At 32.7% G+C, this 17,332-nt stretch overlaps 1 protein-coding gene across 1 annotated transcript in view; it reads left to right on the top strand.

Annotated features, from left to right (window-relative positions):
* Positions 1-17,332, top strand: part of HTR2C (5-hydroxytryptamine receptor 2C) — a 142,893-nt gene that overhangs the window by 81,820 nt on the left and 43,741 nt on the right. The window lies entirely within an intron of this gene.

Here is a 17,332-nt window from a genome sequence, read left to right as displayed (position 1 = left end):
TCGCCAACATCTGTCATTTCCTGACTTAATTTTAGCCATTCTGACTGGTGTGAAGTGGTATCTCATTGAGGTTTTGCTTTGGATTTCCCTGATGCCGAGTGATGTTGAGCACTTTTTCATGTGTCTGTTGGCCATTTGGATGTCTTCTTTGGAAAAATGTCTGTTCATGTCTTCTGCCCATTTCTTGATTGGATCATTTGTTCTTTGGGTGTTGAGTTTGATGAGTTCTTTATAGATTTTGGATACTAGCCCTTTATCTGATATGTCATTTGCAAATATCTTCTCCCATTCTGTCCGTTGTCTTTTGGTTTAGTTGACTATTTCCTTTGCTGTACAAAAGCTTTTTATCTTGATGAGGTCCCAATAGTTCATTTTTGCCCTTGCTTCCCTTGCCTTTGGCGATGTTTCTAGGAAGAAGTTGCTGAGGCTGAGGTCGAAGAGGTTGCTGTCTGTGTTCTTCTTAGGATTTTGATGGATCCTGTCTCACATTTAGGTCTTTCATCCATTTTGTTTCTATTTGTGTGTGTGGTGTAAGGAAAGGGTCCAGTTTCATTCTTCTGCTTGTGGCTGTCAAATTTTCCCAACACCATTTGTTGAAGAGACTGTCTTTTTTCCATTGGACATTCTTTCCTGCTTTGTCAAAGATTACTTGACCGTAGAGTTGAGGGTCCATTTCTGGGCTCTCTATTCTGTTCCATTGATCTATGTGTCTGTTTTTGTGCCAGTACCATACTGTCTTGATGATTACAGGTTTGTAATAGAGCTTGAAGTCAGGAATTGTGATGCCACCAGCTTTGCTTTTCTTTTTCAACATTCCTCTGGCTATTCGGGGTCTTTTCTAGTTCCATACAAATTTTAGGATTAATTGTTCCATTTCTTTAAAAAAAAGTTGATGGTATTTTGATAGGGATTGCATTAAATGTGTAGATTGCTCTAGGTAGCATAGACATTTTCACAATATTTGTTCTTCCAATCCATGGAAGAACATTTGTCCATTTCTTTGTGTCTTCCTCTATTTCTTTCATGAGTATTCTATAGTTTTCTGAGTACAGATCCTTTGCCTCTTTGGTTAGATTTATTACTAGGTATCTTATGGTTTTGGGTGCAATTGTAAAGGGGATCAACTCTTTAATTTCTCTTTCTTCTGTCTTGTTATTGGTGTATAGAAATGCACTAAAGATAGCCTAAGTGGTTTAAACCAGTCAGGTGAGAATTGAAGTTTTAACAATATTCTGACTTCCAGAATATTCCTCCATATACTCAGGCTTTTTTTTTTTTTATTTTAATTTTTATTTTTTTTTAAGATTTTTATTTATTTATTTATTTATTTGACAGAGAGAGAGAGATCACAAGTAGGCAGACAGGCAGGCAGAGGGAGTGGGAGAAGCAGGCTCCCTGCTGAGCACAGAGCCCAATGTGGGGCTCGATCCCAGGACCCTGGGATCATGACCTGAGCCGAAGGCAGATGATTAACCATCTGAGCCACCCAGGCGTCCCATACTTAGGCTATCTTTAATTGCTTTATTATGTTTTGTAGTTTTTGGTTTAGAAGTTTTTCATATCTTTGTTAGATTTATCCCTAGGTGTTTAATTTCCTACAATGCTAATTGTAAACAGTATTGGTATTTTAAAACTTTATTTCCACATGTTTGTTGATAGTATATAACAATACATTTGATTTTTTGTGTATTTACTCTGTACCAAGACAGCTGGCTAAATTATTTAGCATTTCTAAGAGTTTAACAGATTCATTGGAATTTTTTTACATATCCAATAATTTTATGATGACAAAATTTATTTAATCTTCTCTTAATACATTCTTTAATTTCTTGTTCTTGTTTAATTACACTGATAAAACTTGGGAAATAATGTTTTCTAACAGAAATGGAGGTAATGGACATTTTTTTTTATTTTTCCTGAGTGGAATAGTGGAAAAATGTTCAATAATTCAACATTAAGAATGATGTTTGTTAGTTGTAGATTTTGTGAAACACCTCTCATCAGATTAAGGAAGTTTCCTTTTATTCTATATTTGCTGAAACTTTCATCATAAACAGGCGTGAATTTTATCAAATCCTTTTTCTGTATCTATTGGGACCATTATAAGAATTCTTCCTTTCTCCTGTTAGCATGGTAAATTATATAAATTTTTGAATTGTGATCGATCTCACATTTCTAGAATAAATTCCACTTGATATTGGGTTCTTTCTTTTTTTCTATATCATTGAATTCTTTTTGATAGTATTTTAGTTAGGGTTTTTGCATCTATTCTCATTTCAAGTTTAAAATTGTAAATGGTGTGAGGTAAGAGAAAAGATTCATTTTTATGTACATGTCTATTAATACTTCCAGCACAACTTATTGAAAAGATTATTATTTCTGCATTGAAATGTTATATCACCTGTGTCAAAAGTCAACTGACCATATATGTTTTGGTTTATTTATGGACTTTCTATTCTGCTTAAGTGATCAATATGTCTATATGCAGTTTCACAGTGACTTAATAATGTAGCTATAGTAAATATCAAAATTATATAGTGTGAGTTCTCTCATTTTGCTCATCTTCAAAACTGTTCAGGCTATTCTAGGTCTTTTGCATTTCCATATAAACCATAGAATTGCATGATAAACTTTTACAAAAAGTCCAGGTGGAATTTGGGTTGAGATTGCATTAAATCAATAAATCAATTTGGGGAGAATTAACATCTCATCAATGTTGAGCAATATGATCCCTGAACATGGTATATTTAATGTCACTTAGCATTGTTTTGTGGGTCACATTCTTGCACATATTTTTAAATTTTAAAAATTTTTTATCCTCCTTATTTTCAAAATTTCAGTATCTAATTGTTCATTCTTATTATGCAGAAATACAATTGATTTTATACTATAAAATAACTAAACACATTTAATATTTCTAGTAGCTTTCTGTATATTTATTTGTTGGTTTTTTGCATGAACTGGCACTTCCGAGTACAATGTTATATAAAATGAGTGGTAAAGGCAGACAAACTTGCTTCATTCTTTTATTGGGGAAAAGGCCTTCAGTCATTCACAATTAAGTACAATGGTAGCTATAGTTTTTAGTTTATTTGCTTGTTGTCTGCTTATTTTGGTAGATGACCTTTATCAGGTTGAGGAAGTTCCCATCCATTCCTAATTTGTTGAGAGTTGTTATCATGAATAGATACTGAATTTTCTAAGGGTTTTTTTTTTTTTTGTATTTATGAGGTGATTGTATGACTTTTCTTCTTTAAGCTCTTGATATGGAAAATCATATCAATTGCATTTTGAGTGCAAATGAACCCTCTATTCCTATAATAAATGCCATTTGGTCATGATTCCTTAACTCTTTGTTTATTGGTGGATTCAAGTTGCTAAAATTCTGTTTAAAATTTATGCATCTATGTTCATGAAGGGCCTCATGAAATGGGTTAGGAAGTATTACTTCTTTTGTTTTTAGGAAGAATTTAGAATTAGAATGACAGATAGAATGCTAGAATTCACCACTGAAATCATTCAGGCCTGGAGTTTTAACTGTGGGAAGATTTTGAATTGCAGTATCAATTTCTTCAAAGGATATATAGCTATTTGGATTTTCTATAACATCTAGTGTGAGCTTTGATAATTTTGTGTCTTTTAAAGATTTGGTCCATTTCATCAAAGTTGTCAAATATGTTGACTTTAAGTTTTTCGCACATTATTATCTCTTAATATGTAGGAGATCTGTAGTGCATTCCCTTATTTCATTACTGATATTTGTAGTTTGTATCTTCTCTGTTTTTCTTGATCAATCTGACTAGATTTTTATCAACTCTAGCAATTTGTTATGTCATTGATTTATTTCTACATATTTGAATGATTTATATTTACATTCTTCTGCTTTACTTTGTGTTCAATTTGCTACTCTTTGTCTAGTTCCTTAAGGTAAAAACATAGGTCATTGATTTAAGACCTTTCTTCTTTACTAATATAAAATTTTAAAGCAGTGTTTTTCCCTGCAGGCACCACTGTAGCTTCATTCCATACATTTTGAGATGGTGTGTTTTCATTTTCACTCATTTAAAAATATAATTTCTCTTGTGATTTGTCTTTTGAACCATGATTTATTCAGAAATGTACTGTTTAGTTTCCAAATATCTGAGGACTTTATATACTGTTACCAATTTTAATTTAATGAAATCATCATCAGAAAATGTATTTTAGGGGTGCCTGAGTGGCTCAGATGGTTGAGCCTCTGCCTTTGGCTCAGGTCATGATCCCAGGGTCCTGGGATCGAGCCCCACATTGGGCTCCTGGCTCAGCAGGGAGTCTGCTTCTCCCTCTCCCTCTGCCTCTCCCCTTGCTCATGCTCTCTCTCTCTCTCTCTCTGTATCTCTGTGTCTCAAATGAATAAATAAAATCTAAAAAAAAAAGAAAAGGTATTTTATACTATTTTAATTCATAAAGCAATTGATCATTATTGAAGTGGAGAATATGACCTACATTGCCAAATGTCCTAAGTGTCCTTCCGAAAAAAAATGTATTCTACTATTTTTGGATGGATTATTACCTACATATTAATAGTACATGTTGGTTGAATGTGTTTAAGTCCTCTTTATTTTTTTTCTGCTTGTTCCATGAGCTACTGATTGAGGGGTATTGAATTCTCTAACTATATCAGATTTTTCTATTTCTACTTTCAGCTCTCAGTTTTACTCAGTGTATTTTTACCCTATATCATCAGGTGCACAATTAGAATGCATATGAACTTTTGATAAATTGAGATAGTGTAATATTAATATAAACACATCAGCTTTCTTTGCTTGGTGTTAGCATAATATAACTTTTTCCATGCCTTACTTTCCTGTAATTGAGATATAATTCACATTAATTCGTCCTTTCAAAGGGCAAAATTCAGAAGTTGTAATTTCAAGTTAATTTTTGTGAATGTTGTAAGGTTAGGGTACAATTTCATTCTTCTGCATATGAATATCCAGTTTTCCCAGTACCATTTCTTAAACAGACTATCCTTTTCCCCATTGACTATTCTTGGCTTCCTTGTCAAATATTAGTTGACTATATATGCATGTGTTTATTTCTGGGGCTTTTGATTATGTTCCTTTGGTCTATGTGTCTGTTTTTAGGCCAGTACCATAATGCCTTGACTACAATAGCTTTGTAGTATGGTTTAAAATCAGGAAGTGTTATGCCTCCAGCTTTGTTCTTCTAAAATTACTTTGGCTGTTTGGTGTCTTTTCTGGTTTCATACAAATTTTAGGATTGTCTTCTCTATGTCTATGAAAAGTATCATTCAGATTTGGATAGGAATTTCACAGAATCTATAGATGGCTTTGGATCATATGGGCATTTTAACAATATTAATTCTTCCAATCCATGAACACACATCTTTCCATTTATTTGTGTCTTCTTCAATTTCTTTCACCAGAGTTTTACAGCTTTCAGTGCACAGATCTTTCATCAGATTAGCTACACTTACTCCTAAGTGTTTTATTGTTCTTTTAATTTAATTTAATTTTATTATGTTATGTTAGTCACCATACAGTACATCATTAGTTTTTGATTTGTGTTTTATTGTTTTGATACTACTGTAAATGGGATTTTTTTCTTTATTTCTTCTTCAAATAGTTTGTTAGTGTATAAAAATGCAACTGATTTCTGTATGTTGATTTTTGTATCCTGAAACTTTATTAAATTAGTTTAATTCATTCTAATAGATTTTTGGTGTAGTCTTTAGAATTTTCTATAAATACAATCATGTCAGCTGTAAAAAGAGACAATTTTACTTTTTCCTTTCAGATTTGGATTCCTTTTATTTATTTTCATTGCCTAATTGCTCTGGCTAGGACTTTCAGTGCTATGTTGAATAAGAGTAGTAAGAGTATGCATCTTTGTCTTGTTTCTGATCTTAGAGGAAAGTTTTCAACATTTTACCATTGAGTACATTAGCTGTGGGCTTGCTATAGATGGTTTTTATTATATTGAGATACATTCCTTCTATACACAATTTGTTGAGAGTTTTTATCATGAAAGAATGTTGAATTCTGTAAAATGCTTTTTCTGCATTTTTTTCTTTTATCTCTATTGGGATAATCATATGGTTTTTACCTTTCATTCTATTAATGTGGCATAATACATTGATTAATTTGCATATGTTACAGTATTTTTGCATACCAAGGATAAATTCCACATGATCATGGTGTATGTTCCTTTTATTGTGCTGTTGAATTTAGTTTGCTAGTATTTTGTTGAGGATTTTTGCATATATATTCATCAAGGCTATTGATCTGTAGTTTTCTTTTCCTGTAGTGTCCTTATATGGCTTTGGTATCAGGGTAATGCTAGCCTCATAACATAAGTTTGGGAGTGGTCCTTCCTTTCAAGTTTTTGGAAGCATTTGAGAAAGATTGGCAGGATAAAAACAATACAAGAACAAAAATGTCTAGTTTGTACGATATAAATATTGCTATTCTGACTTTCTTTTGACACTTATTTGCATGATTAATGTTTCTCCACCTCTTCACTTTCAATCTGCAGGTGTCTTTATGTCTAAAATGAGTCCCTTGTAGGCAGCACATAGATGGGCCTTGTTTTTTTCAATCCATTCTGACACCCTATGTCTTTTGATTGGAGTGTTCAGTCTATTTACATTCAGAGTAATTATTGATAGGTATGTATTTATTGCCATTTTATTACTTGTTTTGTCATTGTTTCTGGAGATTTTTCCTGATCCTTTCTTGTCTTTTTCACTTTTGGTCTCTCCTTTCCACTCAAAGAGTCCCCTTTAATATTTCTTGCAGGGCTGGTTTAGTGGTCACAAACTCCTTTAGTTTTTGTTTTTCTGGGAAACTCTTTATGTCTCCTTCTATTCTGAATGATAGCCTTGCTGGATAGAGGATTCTTGGCTGCAGATTTTTCCCATTCAGCACTTTAAATAACATATCATGCCACTCCCCTCTGGCTTGCCAAGTTTCTGTTGAGAAATCTCCAGCTAGCCTTATGAGTTTTCCCTGGTAAGTTAAGGACTTCTTTTGTCTAGTTGTTTTTAAGATTTTTCTGTATCATTTTGTTTTGCAAATGTAATTACAATGTGTCTTGGCATGGACCTGCTTTTGTTGATTTTGATTGGAGTTCTCTGTGCCTTCTGGATCTGGATGTCTGTGTTATTCTTCTTTTTCTATTGTTTTGGCTATTCTGGGTCCTTTGAATCTTCATATGAATTTTATAAGCAGTTTGTCAATTTCTGAAAAATAAGTCATCTAGGATTTTTATAAGAATTGCATTACATCTGTAGAAAATTTTGTAGAGTATTTTCATCTTAACAATATTAACTCTTCCAATCCATAAACACCAGATATCTTTCCATGTATTTAGAATTTTTTATGTTCTTTAATTTCTTTAATTAATTTTTTTGCAGTTTTCAGTGTACCAGTCTTGTACTTCTTTTGTTAAATTTATTCCTAAATATTGTATTATTTAAAAATGTTAATGAGATTGGGATTGTTTTATTTTATTTACAGAGTGTCCTTTGCTATTATATGCTACTCCAAATGATTATTTTATATTGATCATGTATCCTGAAGATTTGCCGATCTCATTTCCTAGTACAAGATCATGTAATGGTCAAATAAAGATGGTCTTACCTCTTCGTTTAAAATCTGGATGCTTTTCATTTCTTTTTCTTACCTAAATGCTTTACTTAAAACCTCAGATATAATATTAATAAATAGAAATAGTAAAAAGCATACTTGTGTTGTTCCGATCTTATAAGGAAAGTTTTCAGTCTTTCAGAATGAGGTATGATGGTCGCTATAAGTGTTTTGTAAATGTTCTCCCTAAGGATAAGAAGTTTCCCTTTTATTTCTTATATGTTCACTGTTTTATCATGAAAATGTATTGGATTTTTGTCCTTTATTTTATTAATATAGCATGTTGTATTAATTGATTTTCATATGCTGACACAACCTTGCATTCCTTGGGTAAATCCCACTTGGTCATGATATATAATAATTTCTATAGGTTATTGGACTTAGTTGACTAGTATGTTGTTCAGAATTTTTGTACCTATATTAGAAGAAGTATGCGTTTATGGTTTTATATGATCACTTTGTTTTTGGTATCAGGGTAATCCTGGCCTCATAAAATTAGATGGGAAATGATCTTTCCTTTTCTACTTTTTTGAAAGAGTGTTTGAATGGTGTTAATTCTTCTTTAGACATTTGATAAAATTAACCAATGAAGCCATCTGAGCCTGGGTGTACTTAGACAGAAGGTTTTTTTGGTTTTTTTTTTGAAGTTTTTATTTAAATTCCAATTAGTTAACATACAGTGTTATGTTACTTTCAGGTGTACAATATAGTGATTCAACACTTCCATACGTCACCCAGTGCTCATCACAATAAGTGCCCTCGTTAATCCCCATTACCTATTTCACCCCTTCCCCCACCCACTTCCCTTCTGATAATCATCAATTTGTTCTGTATAGGTAAGAGTCTGTTTCTTGGTTTTCCTCTCTTTTTCCCCCCATGTTCATTTGTTTTGTTTCTTAAATTCCACATATGAATGAAATCATATGGTATTTGTCTTTCTCTGACTTACTTCACTTAGCATAATACTCTCTAGTGAGGTTGGTTTTTTTTTTAATGACAAATTGAACCTCTTTACTTGTTACAGATCTATTCAGATTTCCTTCCTTCCTTCCTTCTTTCCTCCCTCCCTTCTTTCCTTCCTTCCTTCCTTCTTTTGTGAGTTAGTCTTGATAGCTTGTGTGTTTCTAGGAATTTGCCCATTCATGTAGATTTTTTAATTTGGTCGGCATACAATGAATTCTAATATTTCCTTATAATCCATTTTATTTCTATCATGTCCTTCTTTTATTCATGTTTTGTGATAATTTTTATCTTTACTTTTTATTCTGGTAAGTCTATTTAAAGTTTATCAGTGTTGGAGATCTTTCCAAAGAACAAATTTTTGTTGTTTTCCATTTCATCCTGAAGGCATTTGGCATTTCCTGTAGGGCATGTTTGCTAACAACAAATTCTCTCAGCTTTTATCTAGCTGGAAACATCTAATTTCTCCATAATTTTTAAGGAATAGCTTTTCTGGATATAGTATTACTGGTTGGCAATATTTTTATTTCATGATTTTGAATATGTCATCCAACCATCTGGACTCCATGGTTTTTGGTGAGAAATTAGACTTATTGAGGATCCCTTATATTTAATGAGTTGCTTCTCTTTCACTGCTGTTAAGATTCTCTCTTTGTCTTTGGATTTTAACAATTTGATTATGATGTTTCTTGGTATGGTTCTCTTTAGGTTTAGTATGCTTGAAATCCATGGAACTTCTTGGATGTGTAGGTGAATGTTTTTCTTCAAATTTGAGGATTATTTTGCCATCATTTCTTCAAATACTCTTTCTGCTCCTTTCTGTTTGGGGGACATCCATTTTTCCTATGTTGGTACACTTGGTGGTGTCTCACAGGTTTATGAGGCTCTCTTCCTTTCCTTCATTCTTTATTCTTTCTGTTCTTCAGAATGCATTATCTTAATTGACCTATTTTCATATTTGCTGATTCTTTCTTCTGCCAGTTCAAATTTGTTGTTGAACTTCTCTAGTTAATGTTTCTTTTAGTTATTGTACTTTGAAGTTCAGAATTTTTGTCTTTATTGATATTGCCTATTTTTTTTAAACATTTTATTTATTTATTTATTTGAGAGAAAGAGAGAGAGACAGAGAAACAGCATGAGAGGGGAGAGGGTCAGAGGGAGAAGCAGGCTCCCCGCTGAAGCGGGAGCCCGATGTGGGACTCGATCCCAGGACTCCGGGATCCTGACCTGAGCCGAAGGCAGTCGCTTAACCAACTGAGCCACCCAGGTGCCCTTGATATTGCCTATTTGATGAAAAATTATACTCATACTTTCCTTTGGTTCTTTTGACAAAGCATCCTTCATTTCTTTGAACATAGTTAAAATATCTTAAGGTCTTCATCTAAGTTTACTGTCTGTGGTTTCCTCAGAAATAGTTTCTTTTGATTATTTTTTTCTTCCTTGTATGGGCTATAAGGTTTTTGTGCATGCACTACAATTTTTTGGTTGCAATCTATACATTTTAAATAATATAACAATTTCAAAAATCTGTTTCTTCCCCCTCCCAAGGGTTTGATGTTCTTGCTGTTTGTAATTGCTGCTGATTTTTCCTTTTGTCACTTTTCTAAACTAATTCTGTAAAGTTTGTATTCTTTGTTGGGTATGGTCACTGAAGTTTCTATAAGCCTTCAATGCTCAGTCTGGCAGTTTGCAACTCTCCCTTAGCCTTCATTTTTCTGCTTGTACGGGGCTTCAAAGTGATCCTTAGATGAGCACTTAGGTCCTCCCTGGATTTTCTCTAAGCTACACACAGCCCCCAGCATATACACATATATACCCATGCACATGGCCTTCTAAATTCCCAGGAATATTTTGTAGTTCTGAAAATACCCCTGTGAACATCTCATTCCATTGCTTTTCCTTGTAAATTTTTTGTTCAGCATGCTTTTTTACCCCACCTGTTATCACCACCTCAAGCAACTACAATGCTTCACAATTGTCACTGATTTGTTTTGATAAATGACCCCCAGAGAAAGGCTGTTTGCAATGGATGGGTGCTAAGTCAGGTCAAATATAACAAACCCTGGATGTGGGATTTTCCAGGGAATGGCCAAAGAGGTTAAAAAATAATTACCTGGAATGGAGTTTTGGAAGATCTCCAACCTTGCTCTGGCCTCTAAAGTGTTGGCTAGGCTGCTAGTCTTCGGTATGATTGCAGGACTATTGTTTCCCAAGGCTACAACAAAACTTGGGGGAGAGGAATGAGAATAAAGCAAATTTTAATGCAACAAAACACTGTTTTTATGGAAATAGAGCTTTTTTCTTGAATAAATGCCCCCAAATTATTACAAGCCTTTGGTTGATTTCTGGAGTTCTGAAAAGTTGGTTTTGACAATATTTTCCAGCATTTTTGCTGTTTCCATGGAGAAGAGCATTTTCTGATGTCCTTATTCCACCATTTCCATTGATGTCACCTCCAGTTATACTATCATCCTTTATTTTAATCTCTATCTTTATAATTAAGCTGTATTTCTTATAGATAGAATATAGTTAAATTTCATCTATTTATCCAATCTTATAATCTCTACTTCCCATATTTATATCTTTTTAAATGTGATTATTGATATGGTTGTGTTTAAATCTAACCTTTTGTTATTTAATATTTGTCCTGTTTCACTGTTATTGTTATCTTTTTCTTATTCTACCTTTTTTCAGTACATCATGATTTCTGAGTCTCTTACTAACTCTTCCGTCTTCTGATCAGCAGATACTGCTTCAATATTCTTTACTTTTTATTGTGTGCCCACTATTGTGGATATTACATTACAAAGACCCTTACTTGTGTCACTTTTTTCTCATAACTGTTAAATTTTGTTCTAACTGAAAATTAAATTATCAGTATATTGCCTGGATACTATATCAGACTTTGTCTGGGGGAAACACTGCTTTGCTTTACTCTTACCCCTAGAGATTATTCCTTACTCCTAGGGTATGGCTTTACTTCAGTCTCAACTAAAGGCCCTGAATATTTACCACAAGCAGTTCACTATGCTTGTGCAATCTCTAAAATCTCAGCTTAGCCTCCCAGACTTCCAATGTCTGTTATATGCCAGCCACACAAAAGGCTCACCCAGGTCATTTGCATCTCAGGCCAAAGACATAAGAAATTTTATGTAAATTTTAATGAAACTTCTGTGGGCCCTTCCTCTGTGGCCTAAACACCCAAGTTCAAGTCACCTTTCAGTTCTGAAATATGATTTCTAGCTCAAATTCCCAGCGTAAGTGCCACTCTTTGGGCTCTATTTTCTTAAAACAGTGTCAAAATTGCTCATCAGAAGAAAGCTTATGTGAATGTGGGCTCAACACAGGCTTCCATTTTCTTAAAGATTGCAGCTCTGCATGGTTTCTTTATCCAATGAATGGAAATAATTGTGTAATATATTTGGTGCAGATTTATTTTCTCCTTTTTGTTGTTAACATATAATGTCCATACAAGAAAATGTATAGATTTTTATGTATAGAGGTTGATGAGTAGGAAAAATGATAATTTCCATAGAACCACCAGAAAAAAATCAGGATTTAAAATAATTCTACACTCAGTAATTGCCCCTCATTCACTTTCCAGCCAATACACCTTCAATGGGGTGACCATTGTTCTGATCTCTATCACTAACATTTAGTTTTACCTATTTCAGATATTCAAATAAAAGGAAATATACATTGCATTCTTTTATGTGTCTTTCATCTTTTCTTCAATATGATTTTGAGATACATCCATTTTGTTATACTTACTTTTTATTACTAAGTAACTATCAGTGCATGAATATACTAGCACTTGTTTATTGAATTACCTCTGGACGGATGTTAGAAATAAAGTTGGTATGACTAATCTTGTGCAAAGTATATTTTAGATCATATGCTTTTATTTCTCTTGGATAAATACTTAAGAGTGGAATTGCTGGGTCAGAACAAAGATGTAGGTTTATCTTTATAAAAAACTACCAAACCATTTTTCAAAGTGGCAGTAGTATTCTGTATTCCCATGAACAAAGTGTGAGTTCTATTTCATCCTCAACCTCACTACCACTTGATATTGCCAGTCTTTTAAAATTTTTGAGCTAATTTTAGACTCCCTTTACATCCTTCATCCTACTTTACTGAATGTAAACATTTGTATGCCCATAGTACAATTATCAAAAACAGAAAACAACATATGGTACAGTATTATTAACTAAAGTACATATTTTATTCAAATTTTACAAAATTATCAACTAATGTCCATTATTTACTTCCATACCTTATCCAGGATCCCACATTATATTTAAGTGAATTGAGTAGCTGTAACTGCATCCAATAAATTCTGGTAATTCTTTTTTCATTTTTATCCAATTCCAAATATTTTCTACTTTTCTTTGTTATAGCTGCTTTGATCTACAGGTCATTTAAAGATGTGACATTTAATTTCCAAATACATGGGAATTTTCTACTTATCTTTGGATATTAATTTCTCTTTGAAAACTTTCTTCTCTGCAATCACACTCTATTTTCTCAATCTTTTATCTTCATTGAAAATTTTAAATGTAAGTTGAAGATTTCTTTTAGATAATGTTTACAATGCACTTGAAAATATATGGGTTATTTTTAGGTATTTTTTTTTATTGATTAACAACATAATTCCACAGTGATAGGAGAACACTCTGTACGATTTCAATTTCTTTGGATCATAAAACTTTTTGAGTCTTATTTTATGTCCCTGGATATGTTCCAGTGTCCCTTGTTAATACTCTATGGTATCTTGAATAGAATTTGAATCCTGCTGTTGTATAAAATATTACATAAATCTTAATTATGTTTAATTGGTTCATAGTGTTATTTGGGTCTACTATATCCTTACTATTCTGTGTCCTCATTCCATTAATTTTTAAGTTTAATATTGAAACTTCAACTATACATCTTAATTTATCTATTTCTCCTTTAAATTCTGTTGGATTTTGTTTCATGTATTTTGGAACTGTATTATTATGTGCAAATATATTTTTTTAATTATTATATCATCCTGGTATATTAACTCATCTATAGCTATGTTATCTCTTTTTCTCTAATAATATTATTAAGTATATGTTACCTGAAATATACATCCACTATAATGTTTTATTCATATCTTTTCATGTAATATATCTCTCAATTCTTATTTTTCAACCTATATGCGTTTTTGTAATTAAAATATCTCATGTAAGCAGCAACAAATTTATCTCTCTTTTTAAAACTTTTTACCCAATTTGAGGATCTGTCTTTTGATTAGAATGTTTAGTTGATTAGCATTTAATGTGACTATTAAGATTGTTAAATTTGGTTTTCATTTTTTATATTTATTTTCAATTTGTCTTATTTATCTTATATTTTTATTGTTCCTTTGTTCTTTCTTTCCCGCTTTTTTCTTTATCATGATATGATTAATATGCCATAAAATGTACAATTTAAAAATGTACAATTTAGAAGTTTTTAGTGTATTCCCAAGGTTGCACACCATCACCACTATTTAACTACAGAACATTTTTATGACACCAAAAAAAGTATCTATTAGAAGTCATTCCCCAGTCCCTCTTCTCTCCAGACCCTAGAAACCACTAATCTGCTTTTTGTTTCTATAGATTTTCCTATTCTGGATAATTCTTATAAAGGAAGTCATATAATATGTGGCCTTTTCTATCTATCTTCCTTCAAATACCATATTTTCACTTCTTCCATGTTGTAGCATATATCAGCACAGCTGAACCTTGAACAACACAGGGGTTGAGGGTGCCAACCCTCTGTGCACTTGAAAATCCACGTATAATTTTGTCTCCCCAAAAACTTAACTACTAATAGCTTACTGTTGACCAGAAGCCTTACCAATTACATAGTCAGTTAACACATACTTCGTGTGTTATACATATTATATACCATATTCTCATAGTAAGAAAAGAAAAGAAAAAGAAAAAGAAAATGTTATTAAGGAGACCATGAAGAAGAGAAAATGTTATTAAAGGAATCATGAAGAAGAGAAAATATATTTATAGTACTATAGTGTGTTTATTGGAAAAATCTATGCAGTTCGAACAGTGTTGTTCAAAGGTCAACTGTACATCATTTACTGTTTTTGGTCTGTTTTTAGCAGTTTATTAAGATATAATTCAGCTATAATACAAATTCACCAATTTACAATTCAATGGTTTTTAGTATCTATGAAAAATTCAATGGTTTTTCATATCTATGAAAAATAGCTATGTGCAGTTGGCAGCACCACCAGTTCTCAAACATTTTCATCACCACATGGAGAAACCCTATAGCTATCAGCACCCCTACCTACCCAACCTCCCCATGCCTAGGCAACAGCTAATCTATTATCTGTCTCTATGGTTTTGCCTATTCTGGCAATAGCTGGGATCTCATGCAGTTGTGATTGTATATTGTGTGGTCTTATTTAATTGGCTTTTTCACTTCGTAATGATTTTAAGCTTCAACCATATTGTAGCATGTATCTATAATTCCCTTTTTATGTCTGAATAAGATCTCATTGTATGGATATACCACTCTTTATTCTTTCACTCTTCTGCTGATGTGCATTTGGGTTGTTTCCAGTTTTTTCTTATCATGAATAATGTTGCTATGAACAATTATGGAACTGTTTTTTGAATAACTGTTTCCAGTTCTCTTGGGTACGTAACTATAGAATTCCTGGGTCATATTTTAGCTGTCAAATTGTTGTTCAAAGGTGATATGCCATTTTAAATTCCCATTAATCATATAAGAGAGTTCCAATTTCTTCATATTATTACCAACATTTTTGTTGTCTATATTTATGATTATACCCATCCTAGTGTGTGTAAAGTGGTATTTCATTGTGGTTTTGAGTTGCATCTCCCTACTAGGAAATGATGTTGAGCATAGTTACATGTATATATAGGCCATTTGTATATATTCTTTTAAGAAATATGTGTTCATGTTCTTTGCCCAACTTTAGGCTCATTAATTACGTTCCACTGATCTATATGTCTATTCTTCTGTCAGGACCACATGGTCTTGACTACCATCTTCATAGGAATTTTCAAAATCAAGAAGTATGAGTTCTCCTTCCTTTTTGGTCTATTTCAAGATTATTTTGACTATTCTGGGTCCTTTGCAATTCCACATGAATTTTAGAATTGGCTTGTCAATTTCTAAAAAAGTCAGCTGGAATGATGACAAGAATTGTGTTGACCCTTTAGATCACTTTGGGGAGTATTGCCATGTTAACAATTTTAAATCTTCTGATCCATGGACATGAGCTTTTTTTCCATTAACTGAAATTCTTCATTTTCCTTTCAACAATGTTTTGTAGTTTTCTATTTAAAAGTTTTGGTTTTCTTTTGTTAAATTTATTTCTTTTTTTTATCCTTTTTTTTCAATTTTTTTATTTTGTTATGTTATGTTCATCACCATACATTACATCATTAGTTTTTGATGTAGTGTTCCATGATTGATTGTTTACTTATAACACCCAGTGCTCCATTCAGTACGTGCCCTCTTTAATACCCATCACCAGGCTAACCCATCCCTCCATCCCCCCCCTCTAGAACCCTCAGTTTGTTTCTCAGAGTCCATAGTCTCTCATGGTTCATCGCCCCCTCTGATTTCCCCCCCTTCATTTTTCCCTTCCTACTATCTTCTTTTTTTTTTTTTAACATATAATGTATTATTTGTTTCAGAGGTACAGGTGTGTGATTCAACAGTCTTACACAATTCACAGCACTCACCATAGCACATACCCTCCCCAATGTCTATCACCCAGCCACCCCATCCCTCCTACCCCCCACCACTCCAGCAACCCTCAGTTTGTTTCCTGAGATTAAGAATTCCTCATATCAGTGAGATCATATGATACATGTCTTTCTCTGATTGACTTATTTCTAAGTACTTTATTCTTTTCAATGCTATAGTAAGTTGAACTGTTTTCTTAATTTCATTTATTGGATTGTTCCTTGCTGATGTATAAAATATAATTAGATTTTGTATATTGATCTTTTATCATGCAATCATATTAAGTCATTTATATAATTGTACTAATTTATTAGTGGATTCTTCAGAATTTTCTATATACAAGATCATGTCATCTGCAAAAATAATTTTAACTCCTTGATTTCCAATCTGGATGCTTTTAATTTCATTTTCTTGTCCAAATGCCTCTCTATTACAACATTAAATAGAAGTGACCAGAATAGACAACCTTCTTTTGTTTCTGATCTTAGGATGAAAGCAATAGGTCTTTCACCTTTAATAACACGTATCTGTGGGTTTTTCATAGCATACCTCAGGGATATTGCAGGTTTGGCTCCAGATCACCAACATAAAGCAAGTCAAATGATTTTTTAGTTTCACAATGCATGTAAAAGTTATGTTTACATTATACTGGAGTCTATTAAGTGTGCAATAGCATTATGTTTAAAGAATAATGTGCATACCTTAATTAAAAATAAGTTATTCCAAAATTTGTATGGAACCAGAAGAGACCCTGAATAGCCAGAGGAATGTTGAAAAAGAAAAGCAAAGTTGGCGGCATCACAATTCCGGACTTCCAGCTCTATTACAAAGCTGTCATCATCAAGACAGTATGGTACTGGCACAAAAACAGACACATAGATCAATGGAACAGAATAGAGAGCCCAGAAATGGACCCTCAACTCTATGGTCAACTAATCTTCGACAAAGCAGGAAAGAATGTCCAA

The sequence above is a fragment of the Leptonychotes weddellii genome, chromosome X (assembly GCF_054177405.1).
Source record: "Leptonychotes weddellii isolate Sample4059 chromosome X, ASM5417740v2, whole genome shotgun sequence".
NCBI classification, from domain to species: Eukaryota; Metazoa; Chordata; class Mammalia; order Carnivora; family Phocidae; genus Leptonychotes; species Leptonychotes weddellii.
Note: the sequence above shows the minus strand (reverse complement) of the source record. Positions and strands in the feature narration are given on the sequence as shown.